Here is a 12,852-nt window from a genome sequence, read left to right on the forward strand (position 1 = left end):
GTGAGATGAAATCTCAATGTTGTTTTAATTGTATTCCTTGAGTGACTAATGATGTTGAACATTTTTTCATGTATTTATTTGCCATTTCTGTTTCATTATCTCAGAAGTGTGTATTCATCTCAGCTCCCCATTTTTGGATTGAGTCTTTGAATTTGGGGGGGGCAGGTGTTTTTTTAATTCTTTATCTGCTCTAGATAGAAGACCTTTGTCTCAGGGACACTCAGCTAAAACTTTTTCCCAATTTGTTGGTTTTCTTTTTACTCTTCTGGTGGTTTCTTTCGATGTGTAAAAACTTTTCATAGGATGAGGTCCTAGTTGTTGATTCTTTGAAGTATTTCCCATGTGGTTTTGTTTTTGTTCATGAACTCTGCCTACCCCTGTGTCTTCAAGATTTTTACCTATTTTCTCTTTCAATGGACTTTGTGTTTTAATATTGAGATCTGTGATCCATTTTGACTTGAGTTTGGTGCATGGTGATAGACCTGGGTCTATTTTCAGTCTTTGGCTGGTGGCAAGCCAATTTTTCCAGCACTACTTATTAAAGATATTATCTTTCTTCCGGTGAGTTTGTTTGACACTTTTGTCAAAGATTAGGTGGATGAGTTGTTTGTGGTTGTAAATGTTTCTCCCAGTCTGTTCCATTGATCCTCTCGTCTGTTTTTTAGCCAGTATCATGTTGATTTTATTACAGTAGCATTGTAGTATAAATTCAGGTCAGGGATTGTTATGTCACCTGACTTGTCTTTATTGCTCAGGATATTTTTTGCTATTCTGGTTCCCTTCTGGTTCCAGATGAATTCAAGGAATGCTTTCTCTAGATCTGTGAGGTATGCTAATGGTATTTTAATGGGAATTACATTGAATGTGTACAATTTTGGTAGTATGGCCACTTTAACAATGTTGGTTCTTCCTATCCATGAGCAAGGAATATTTTTCCATTTACTGAAATCCTCTTTGATCTCTTTTTTCAGAGTACTATAGCTTTCATTGAATAGATCTTTGACTTCTTTTGTTCGATTTATTCCTAAATATTTCAGTTTCTTGGATGCTATTGTGAAAGGTATGGATTCCTTAATTTCTTTCTCAGTCTGATTGCTGTTTGTATAGGAATGCTATGGATTTTTGAGTATTAATTTGTACCCAGCTACACTGCTGAATTTGTTGATTAATTCAAGGAGTTCTTCTTGTGAAGTTTTTGGGGTCTTCCACGTAAAATATCATGTCATCTGCAAATAGTGATAGTTTTAATTCTTCCTTTTTTATCCTTATTCCTCTTAGTTCTCTCTCTTGTCTAATTGCTCTGGCTAATGCTTTCAGAACTATGTTGAACAGGAGTGGTGACCGTGGACATCCTTGTCTTGATCCTGATATTAAAGTGAAAGCTTTTAGTTTTTGTCTATTTAGTATGATTTTGGCTGTTGGTTTGTCATCGATGGCTTCAATCAGATTGAGGTAAAGAGCATCTATTCCTATTTTCTGTAGGGTTTTTATCATGAATTCATGTTGGACTTTGTCAAAAGCTTTCTCTGCATCTATTGAAATGATCATGTGGTTTTTGTTTTTCGCTCTATTGATATGGTGCATAGCATTTATTGATTTGTGAATATTGAACCATCTTTGCATTCCCAGAATAAATCCAACTTGGTCATGGTGTATGATTTTTCTGGTGATTTGCTGCATTCTATTTGCTAGTATTTTTTTGCGTATCTTTGCATCTATGTTCATTAGGGAGATTGGTCTGTAGTTCTCTTTGTTGGTTGGGTATTTCTCTGGTTTTTGTATCAGTGTAATACTTGCCTGGAGAAATGAGTTAGGGAGAATTTCTTCCTTTTCAATTTCATTGAAGAGTTTGAGGAGTGTTGGTATTAAATCTTGTCTGAATTTCTTGTAAAATTCCACTGTCAATCCATCAGGGCCTGGGATTTTGTCAGTAAGTTTTTAAACATGTTTTCAATTAATTTTATTGATATTGTGTTGATATTGATATTTAATTGATATTTAGTTGTTCAGGATTTTTATATCTTCTTGATTCAACTTTGGTAATTTGTACGTATCTAGGAATCTGTCCATTTCTTCTGAGTTTTCTATCCAACTGAGTAAAGATTTCCAAAGCAGGTTTTAACGATCTTTTGAATTTCTGTAAGATCTGTAGTGATTTCATCCTTTTCATTCCTTAATGCATGAATTTGAGTTTTTTCTTTCCTTTTATGATAAGGTTGGCTAGTGGTTTTTCAACTTTATTTATTCGTTCACAGAACCAACTCTTTGATTCCTTTATTTTTTGTAATGTTTTCTTTGTCTCAATTGCATTAATTTCTGCCCTGATCTTTATAATCTCCTCCCTTCTTTTGGCTTTGGGCTTGACTTACTCTTTTTCTAAAAGTTTGAGGTGCAGCATTTGGCTATATATTTGTTCTCTTTCTAAAGAGTGGAAGTGGATTCACCACTATAAATTTCGCTCAGAAAACTGCTTTCCTTGCATCCCACAGATTCCAATAAGTTGTATTTACATTTTCATTTGTTTGTAGGTATTTTTTAATTTCTTCTCTGACCCATTAATTGTTCAGGAGGTTGTTATTTAATTTCCAAGTTTTTATGGAGTTTTTGGAGTTCCTTTCATTGTTAATTTCCAATTTCATTGCACTGTGGTCAGATAATATTCACTGGATAATTTCAATTCTTTTGCATTTATGTGGATATTCTCTATGGGCTAGAATGCGGTTTATTTTAGAGAAAGTCCCATGTGCAGCTGAGAAAAATGTGTATTCTGATGCTGAGGGGTGCAACACTCTGTATGCATATACTAAGTCCATTTGTTCACAGTTTTGGTTAAGATCTGTTATTTCTTTGCTGATTTTTTGTCTAGTTGACCTATCTCTTTGTGTCAAAGGGCTGTTGAGGTCACCTATTACAATAGTGTTATTAATTATTTGGGTTTTCTTGTCTGTTAAGATTTGTCTTATATAGTTTGGTGCTCCAATATTTGGTGCATACATGTTTATGAGTGTTATCTCATCATCTTGCAGTCTTCCCCTAACAATTATGTAGTGACCTTCTTTATCTCTTTTGATTGTTCTCGGTTTGAAGTTTACATTGTCTGCAAACATAATAGCTACACCTGCTTTTGTCTGGGTTCCTGTTGTGTGGAGAATTGTTTTTCATGCTTTGACTTTCAGCCTATGGATTTCCTTTTGATTAAAATGTATTTCCTGTATACAGCATATCATTGGATTTTGTTTCTTAATCACTCTGCCAGTCTGTTTCTTTTGACTGGTGAATTGAGGCCATTTACATTCATGGTTATAACCATGAATGTAAAGCCATTTACATTCATGGTTATAACCATGAATGTAAACCATTTACATTCATGGTTATAACCATGTGTTGGCTTATCAGTGTCATGTTATTTACTTACTTTGGTTTCCTACTTATTCTATCTGTTTAATTGCTTGCTTTGCTTGAGAATTCCTTTCTATTGTTGTTCTTGTAATTGTGTTCATTTTTTCCCTCTGTCTAGAATATATTTTAGTACTCTTTTTAAGGATGGTTTGGCACTCATGAAGTTCTTCCGTTGTTCTTGTCATGGAAATATTTTATTTCTCCTTGAATTTGCAGGATAGTTTTGCACAATACCTTCAGTCTTGGTTAGAAACTGTGTTGTCTCAGGACCTGTAATACTTCGCTCCACCGGGGATATAGCTCAGAGGCACAGGGCCTGCCTAGCAAATGTGAGGTCATGAGTTCGATTCCTGGTATAAAAAACAAGTAAACAAATAAATACTTCATTCCAAGCTCTTCTCGATTGGATGGTTTGTGCTGAGAAGTCTACTGTGATTCTTTCCTTTATAGGTGATTTGGGCTTTCCTTTATAGGTGATCTGCTTCTTTTCTCTAGCAGCTTTTAATATTCTGTTCTTTTGTTGGAGATCTAGGACCTTGATTATTATATGTCAGGGGGTAGGTTTTTGTTGGTTATGACTAGTTGGAGTTCTATATGCCTCATTTACCTGTACATCAGATTCTGCTTCCATGCTTGGGAAATTTTCTGCTATTATTTCTGCAAATGCTCTTTTTATGTCATTTGTGCTGCCTCCTGCCATTTCATTGACTCCTATTAGTTGTACATTATTCCTCTTTGCCTTGTCTTGCAGCTGTTGAGTTGATTTTTCCTTGTTAAATTTAAGAGATCCTTTCTTTCTCGATGACTAGCTGCCATGCTGTCTTTGAGATCTGAAATTCTATTTTGGCTTCTTTCAAGCAGTTTTGACAGCTTTCAGTGGAAGCTTTGATTTCCTGAATGTGTCTTTGATTCTGTTTCATGCTTTCTAGTTCAGTCCTATAGGGTTAGTCAGTCATGTAATGTTTCCATCTGTTTCCTATGTTCATCTATTTTTTTTATAAATTTCTTCTCTAGATGTGCTGAGCAATTCTTTCATTATTATTGTCATTTCATTTCTTACCTGAGAGATTATTTCTGATCTGATCTCTTCGATGGCTTAATGGAGTTGTTTTTTTACTTCGATTGCAATCATTTCAGCAATTTTGGGTGGGTGTTTACCAAGTTCTCCTACGTTGATGTCTCCTGGACTTGTTCTGAGTGGGTTGGTGTTCCGAGATTGCATTTTATTTCTTCATCTTGTCATGTTTGATACTGGAGGCAGAATGCTCAGTCTCCCTCTTCCTTGGCAGCTCAGCAAAGGTCTCTAGTGTCCCTAGTTTTCCTGGTGGTTAGGCTTGCATTTCAGTGTCCCCTGAGATGTGCTGCTTAGTCTGGGGTCTTCTCTTAGATGGTGAAATGTACCTAATTCTTCCAGGTCTCAGACATGAACTGTGATATCACCCAATGTCAAGCCATCTGAACCAGTCTCTCCTTGCAGCTCAGGGCATGCTATGACTCAAAAGCAAGCTGCACTAGTGGTGCAACCACAGATCAGTGGTCCTGTGTCCCCAGGCAGTTCAGGGTGCAGGCAGAACCCAGACAGGAATTGCAGGATCAACAGTTTGTGGCCCACCTAATTCCATGTCTCCATGCAGCTCAGGGTATGCACAGGAGCCTGACATGTGCTGCACTGGCAGTGATCACAGACCACCTGTGTCTGTGACCTCTGGGAGGTCAGGGCACAAGTAAAGGCCAGACTCAAACCACGGTGCTAGCAGTTCATGTATCGCCTGCTCTAGTATCTCAGGTACTGCAGGGTATGCACAGGGAGGCCCCAACATGAACTCTTGTGTTAGCAGTTCGTGGGCCTTCTGAGTCAGGATCTCCTGTCTGCTCCAGGTGCATGAAGGGTGGAGACTCCCAGATTTTTTGATATTGTTCTCTATAACATTGCCCTAAAAATTCTAGCAGCTTTAATCACCCTGAATACTACACTGTCTCCTTGCTCTTATGAGACAACTGTGCTCTGCCTAGTTTCCTTCTCTCCATCTGTGGTAGGAATGAGGCTCTAGAGAGGGCACCTTTCTTTAAACCTCATTGTCTTCTGCATTGTATTTTCTACTCTGTAGATGGTGGGGATATTGCTTTTTCTTGTTCGGTTCTCTCAGTATCCAAGCTGGAACAAAGGCCCAAGGCTTTTGGAATTACTCATTAAGGACTCATTGGTTGGCTAACTATATGTGCACATTTAGAGGGCTCTTCTTACTGTATAACTATTGTCTTGTGAGGTGCACATACAGAAAAGGAGGTATCCCTATATGTAAGAGATTGAGTCTTGTTTTTCATATTAGTTGGCTTGTGTTTGGTAGCTTTGCTCACAGATGCCATTGGATGAGTCCCTCTCCATTGTTCCACTTGCCCATTCTCCAGCTCACCCTGGTCTTGCTCAGTTGGACCCCTCCCCTGGAAAAGAACTAGTCATTCCTCAGTTTTGATAAGAATGTGAATCCCCACACAGACTCATGGCAATGAAAGTGACTAGGACATGAGGTGACTTTTGTGCTCACTGGCTCTAAATCCTTCAGCAGAAGTTTCAGTAGTTTTATTGAACTTAGCCACTGTATTTGGCACTTAAAGTCACTATGCATTGAAAGAGATGGCAAGAAAAGTAGAATATTTGCAATTGTGGTAATAAATCAAACAACCATTTCTATGTTAGATTGAGATAATACATATTTATTGAAGGCCTGTTATGAGGTAAGCATGGGTATACACTAGGAATCCCTGACCCTTAGAGTTGTGAATTTAGAATCTAGTTCAAACAAACAAAACCCACTTTAATATCATTTGTCAATAAAATCGACTTTTTGGATTAATAAATGTCATTTTCCATTCTTAGAAATGTTTTTGTGTGTGTGTGTGTGTGTGTGTGTGTATTAGACCAGCAATGGAGTAATCTTCAAAATCATTTGCGATATGCTTGCTTCTTATGTTCAAATATACTTCTGAGAAGATAAACTCACCAATGATTCTAGAGTGTGTATCTGGCATGTTGTGAAAACCCGCAGATAAAATTCTATGTTGCATCATAGAATCCAAGAACTGTAGACTCTAAATTATATCAAGAAACACTAGGAACTTCTTAAGGAGACACTGTATGCACCATGCCCCTACTTTGCATCCTCCGTTCTAGAGGATCCTTACACAAGAAAGCCGTCCCATATTATTACACACCTCCCATGCCAAGGAAGTCATCTGACCAACTCCCACTGTTCTCAGCTACCAGTACCAACCAAAACAAGCAAGATTCTGTGACTCTAACATGACTTTAACTTTCAGTGGTCAACAGGTCTTTATTTTTCCCACCATGAGTCTAAAGTGATAGATTCCAATCCCGTCAAGATAGAAGAGTATTATTTTCATATTTTAAGTCATTTAACATGAATAAAGAGTACCACTACCTAGCAGAGAAAAATGAGAAACAATTTAGCCTCATTTCTGAGAACCAATTACATCTTCCTGCCTCTTTATTTGCTCCCGTATGCTACTGTCTTCTCCAGATACTGCTGAGTGTTAGCAAAAAGCCAACAACTTCAGGAAGAAAACAGTATTTTCATTGAAAAATAACAGTGTGTTTATATTTCTTCCTTTTACACTTCACAAACACCCCTCGGAAGTCAAAATATTTCCCTCCCTCCAGTGCTGTCCTTGAGCTTTTTCCACGCTTGTCTCAGTAAGTGCAGCTACCCTGGCTGGTTCTCACTTGTCTGCAGAAGTCTGCAGCTTCCTATTAGCTACATGTCATCTTGGGAGACCAGTCCTCAGAGCTGGCATCTCCAGTGCCAGGTTTCTGTTCTTCTTTTGTTAGGCAGGACTAATTTCAGTTATTAATGCAGTTTTTTTTCTTTCTTCTCTGACTCCTTTCTTTAGTCCTTCCTTCTTTTTCTCCTTTTCCATTTCCTTCTTTTTTATGTGTAATGAGTCAAGCTAAGAACTGGGAGGCATAATATATTTATCATCTTTATTCTCCTTGTTTATTCTAGCATGAAATTGTTTTCCAGGTGATGAATTCAGTGAAGACTTCTTCCCCTTATTGGAAAATTTGCACTATGTGTAAAGATGCTAATTTTGCTGACCTACAATCAGATTGTCATTAGAGTTTTGCCAAACATCGATGCCTATATTGTTTTCTGTCACTCATGCAGAACCATGCTTCATTATTCATTCTTCATGGATGCTATGAGAATGATCAATGAACCTAACAGCTTCTCTGAGATTACATGTGTGACTTTGAAGGTGTAGAAGAAGGGAAAAATGCAAAGTCACTCATATGGCCATTAATCCTGGGCAGTCTGTCCACATCAAGAAGGGTAAAAGGCCTTACAAGTCACATCAAGATCAGGGCAGGGTTGGTCCTTGGGGCCATGTGTGATGGCACAGAACCTCCAGATAACTGGCTAAGACCTGATGATGTAGGCACAATATATCTGGTTACCTCCTTTGACCAGATCTTACCTTGAAATTCTTCAGGCTTAAATATTTAAAGCGGCTTAGAAGGGCAGCAGTAAGATTTTTAAAGTTTCTCCCAGTAAAGTAAGAATTAAGAGGCTGCTGATACAAATGGAAGATTCTACTTTGCCAAGCAAGGATAGCCCAGGTGGTGGACCTGATAAAAGTGAGGCCAAATGGAACTCAAGAAAAACTAAAAGTGTGACCTAACACGCAGTGTACATAAGGTTTGTAGGCACAGGCCAGCTCCCACACAGGGCAGGCACTTTTCCCCAGGCAGGAATGAAGGGCTCAGGAGTCAGGAGGAGCTGATGAGGCTTGCTTCAGGTACAGGAACACTCTGAAGGCTAGGGTGGACTCTAAACAGGTCCAGAGTAGATATGCAGCTATGATAATGAGGGCCAGGGTACGGACAGGGGTCTGAGTCAGAGTGAGAACAGAGGTAGTTCTGCAAGTGCTGGGTAGGGCTGGAAGTAGCAGAAGATCAGACATTGTTGTTGCAGTCAAGTTTGGTATTGGAGACCAACGGAGGGCTAGGTTTTGAGATAAGTGACTGCATATGTGGGAGCCTACCTGGTGGGGTCTTATGGTTTCTACTACTAGTTATGACAGCAAAAACTTATGTTTTAGTCTCTTTAAGCCCTTATTAGTACTATGCCATCACCACAGACCATGTACTTTGCATTCACTCACATAAGAATATACATCAAGTTGCCAAGCTATTGAGTGGCTGAGAGAGAATGACCAGAAAAATCAATGTTTGATACATTGTAGTTGTTCATCAAATGCTGTAGAATAAGTGGGCAGTAACGACTTTATACCAGAAGGAAAGACAGTCAAAGCACTCCCTGACTGGTAGGATGGTATTGTCAAGCTCCATTAATGTATACAATTTTGTGAATTTTATTTGTTGTGTGTGGTACTGGGGATTGAATGAAGGACCTTTGCAACATGCATTCACTGTATCCCTATTCCTTTTTATTTCTGAGACATGACATCCTTAAGTTTCTAAATTCCCTGGACTGAGCTCAAACTTGAGGTCCTTCTGGGAGTACGAAGATCCGCTACCATTTTTGTCTCCATTTTTATGTTTTTATGTATCAGGTATAAATGAAGTTTAGTTTAAAAGTCAAGTAGAAGAGAGATCTGTCTTTAAACACTAAAGACAAATAAATAAAAACTTGTATAGTGCTTATGTTCTATGATGCCTTTTATGAACATGTTATTTTATCTCTGCAATAATCCTCATTGTTGTTAGAATTATTTCTCAAGTTTATGGCCCATGAGACTGAGACTCAGATAGACTGGTGGCTCTCCAGGGTCACACAGCTGCTGGACAGATGGGCCATGCAGGGAGGGTGGGCATGTGAAGAGTAGAGGGTTTCCTCAAGGCAGTGTATAGAGATCAGTTCCATAGGAACAGCTGACAGGCACTAGCATCCAGGAGCCAGCATTGGTGATTTGGGATAGACAGAGCTGTTGAACAATGTCACAGACATTGTCCCATAGGATAGGGACAACCTGGGTCTCAAGCTCAGATTCCATCAAGAAGTAGATAGGAATCTGCCTTGTATCTGAGGAAGAAAGAGAAATTCTACAGCTATTTCCAATTGGCTTTGGTCCATACATAGCTTCAGCTGTGAGGTCTCAGAATGAAGTTTAACTTCAAAGTTCAAACTCTGAGTTTAAAGTCTCTTAAACTTTCTTATAGTGTTGGTTAAGGGTATGGCCTCCTGGCAATATATTGCTCAAACGAGGCAAATTTAGGTAGTCAAAGACAAAGCTAATAAATTCTTACCTGGGATAACATGTGTCTTAGTCCATTTTCTGTTACTAATAACGTAATATTACAGATTTGGCAAGTTATAAAGAAAAAAGGTTTATTTTGCTACACAGATCTGTCTGAGATTGAGGAGCTGCATCTAGTGATGATCTTTCTCATGGCCAAATCCTAAGGTTTGCAGGAGATAAAATAAGTGAGAACCAAGAAGCTTGTGGGAGAACAGCCAACCAGCTTTGACAGCAGTTCTGCTCTTCAGGAGGATAGATCCCAAATCACCTCTTGAAGATCCCACTTGGTCCTATCTCTTAATAACTCCTAACGGGGATTAAATTTCAACATGAGTTTTGGAGTACTAGATATACACAGTACCAAGTATACACAGTCCCTACCAAACATATGCATGTCATATTAGGAATTATTGTGGGGTGCCAGAGGAGCCTCCAACAGCCCAGAACAGGCCTGTCTGTCCCTCTCCCAAAAGATGACAACACCCGTCTTCCTCTGTTTGCATGAATTACAACTACCAGTTGTGCAAATTCAAGAGCCCAAAAGGTACGTCAGAACTGTGGGTGCTGAGGACCAGAGGGAAGCATAAATTTTATTTTTATGTTAAAAGGCCTGGCTTTCTGATTCAGTTGTGTCAGTAGTGGCCATAAGCCTTGGTCCTCATCCATTGTCTTCCTAAGTATTGCTCTGCTTGTCTATTAGATGGGAATTATAAGCCCTTCCTCATCGATTAGTGTTCTTCTGAGGGCACATTAAACAAAGTGTATTAGACTTCTTGTAAAGCAAGAGCTATTTCAAAAGTAAGAGCTCATTTGTGTGGCATTCTTCATCCTCAGTATCAGAGTCACTGAAAGGGGGAAAAGCTTTCTTATTCTTCCTATAAGGGATGTGAGCTCTATCGACATCACAGGAAAGAATCTGTCCTTTAGGTATAGGGGATTGGCTTGGGGGGAGTCCTTAAGAGGACAGCAGGAAAATGGAGAAAAGCTAGGTGTATCCCTAGAACTCCTGGCCATTAAGAATCTGTATGAAGAAGAAATGTAACAGGAACTGCACATGTCCTGTGGGGCCCATATTTTATATCCTAGCCCAATGGCCAATAAAAATATATCCCACAAGTAGCCTTCTCCCTAGCATACAGAGGGATGATCCCTCTGATCCCCTCTCTCAGGTTTGACAACACATTAAGAAGCATGATCTTGACCACACTAAGAAGCAAATCTTTGATGTACTCCACTGCTAAAGACTTTGAAGATAAGCCACATGCTGGACAATTAGCCTGCTTCTAGGGCCCAGGAAGGAGGGTCAGAAAGCCAGTTAAATGATGGGAAAAGGAGAAGCAAGAAACCCTGCCTTGTTTGGTTTTCAAAATAAAGGTATTAGATTCCTAGCGATAACCCTTTTATCAAATTTAAATTGACATTAGGATATCGTGTTAAGTATTATTCGAAATGTCAGTTTATGTTAAAGCTTAAGTTACTTTGTTTTGTTTTTATAAATAGAAATTTTCAGCTACTGCTGAGAGGGAGGCTGATTGCATTTAAATATGCAGTTGCTCTGGGGCACCCATTTCATTTTCTTTATTACCAAGTTTTAATAATCAGTGTAAGCATGACTCACATAGACTTTTCTTGCTCCTCTATGTGGAAGGAGAGTCAGAAGAAACTGTAATAACTAAAGTTTAGTGTGATTGGATGTGAGCAAAATCAAGTATAGCAACAACATCAACAAACACTTAAACCACAAGACTTGTGTTAGCATTCCATGATTATGGCAAAATACCTGAGAAAACCTGAGGAAAAATCCGTTTTAGCTTATGGTTTTAGCAGTTCTGGTTTTTTTTGTCCTGTGGGGCACTGTGCTTCATGGCAGGGACATGTGGCAGGAAAGGTCAATTCATCTCATGGTATTTGGAAAGCAAAGACAGAAGAAAGAGGAGGGGCTTGTGTCTCAATACCCCTTTAAGGGCACAACACCAGTGACCAGACTCCTTTCCAGAGAGCCCAGCACTTTCCAGCAGTGCCAGAGGCGGGTGCCTGAGCCTTCAAAACTCGTAGACTTAGCAGTGCTCACATTGCTGCCAAGGTGTTCTGAAGCATGGAACTAAGATAACAAGAGTCATTTAGTACTTTGATGGACTTTTATGACAAGAAGAAAAAAGAGAGAGCAGGAAAATTCAGCAGGGTAACACTGTAGCCCAAGTCTTGGCATAAACATTTGGATTATATGAAGTGGTGACTGACCGATTAATACCAAACACTAAATTCTTGTCACCTAAAGCTCTGTTCTGTGTTTCAGTGTACATTAACTAACGTCAGCAGACCTTGGAGGTGAGCTCTGCTGTTAGCTTTCCTTAGTATATAGGACAATTGAGTCATCAGGGGTTAAAATTTTCTAAGGTCACATAGTCAAAATTGGATGCAGAAAACAGAGCTAATATCATTAAGGCCCATGCTGCGTCTCTGAGACAGAAACCAAAAGGATGTGAGAAATAATCAATTTGCTATATTTTAAACATCTTTAGATTATGTGATACTTAGATATATAATGGTCAAAATAGAATCTGAGGACATGTACATTAACAAAATGTATTATAAATATGATGAATAATATTTTCATGATCTGTTTTTATATAAATGAATATCTTTTAGCTTATATTTCAAAGCAAAGCAAGTGCTCACTTGGGATTTTCTTCACTAATATTTAGGAGTTTTAAATCACTGTTTGTAAGAAGTCTCAGCCTATAATTTTCATTCACTTACCATGTTTACTATGTTAGGCCAATGTTATAGTTGCTTTATAAAATAATTGGAATAGTTCCTTCGTTGTCTGGTTGGCAACAATGATTATAATACTGAGATCATCCAATCTTCAAAGGTTTGTTGGAAGTCACCTGTGAAATCCTTTGGACCTGGTAATTTTCATGTATATATATGTGTGGGGAGGATATAACTTTGATAAATTTCTCTGTTTCTTTCATTAGAATTAATCTATTTAAGCTTTCTGTGTCTGATGGGATCAGTCTGAGGAACTTTCATTTCCTAGGTAATTATCAATTTCAGATAGTTTACACATTTACTTTTCTGGATGTGTGCAAATTCTCAATTTAAGAATTTCCTCTATTTTAATGCTGACTTCTCCCCTAGTCACTTTTTTTTTTTTTTTTTTTTTTTTTT

Source organism: Chinchilla lanigera, unplaced genomic scaffold (assembly GCF_000276665.1).
Source record: "Chinchilla lanigera isolate Chin_1 unplaced genomic scaffold, ChiLan1.0 scaffold00011, whole genome shotgun sequence".
NCBI classification, from domain to species: Eukaryota; Metazoa; Chordata; class Mammalia; order Rodentia; family Chinchillidae; genus Chinchilla; species Chinchilla lanigera.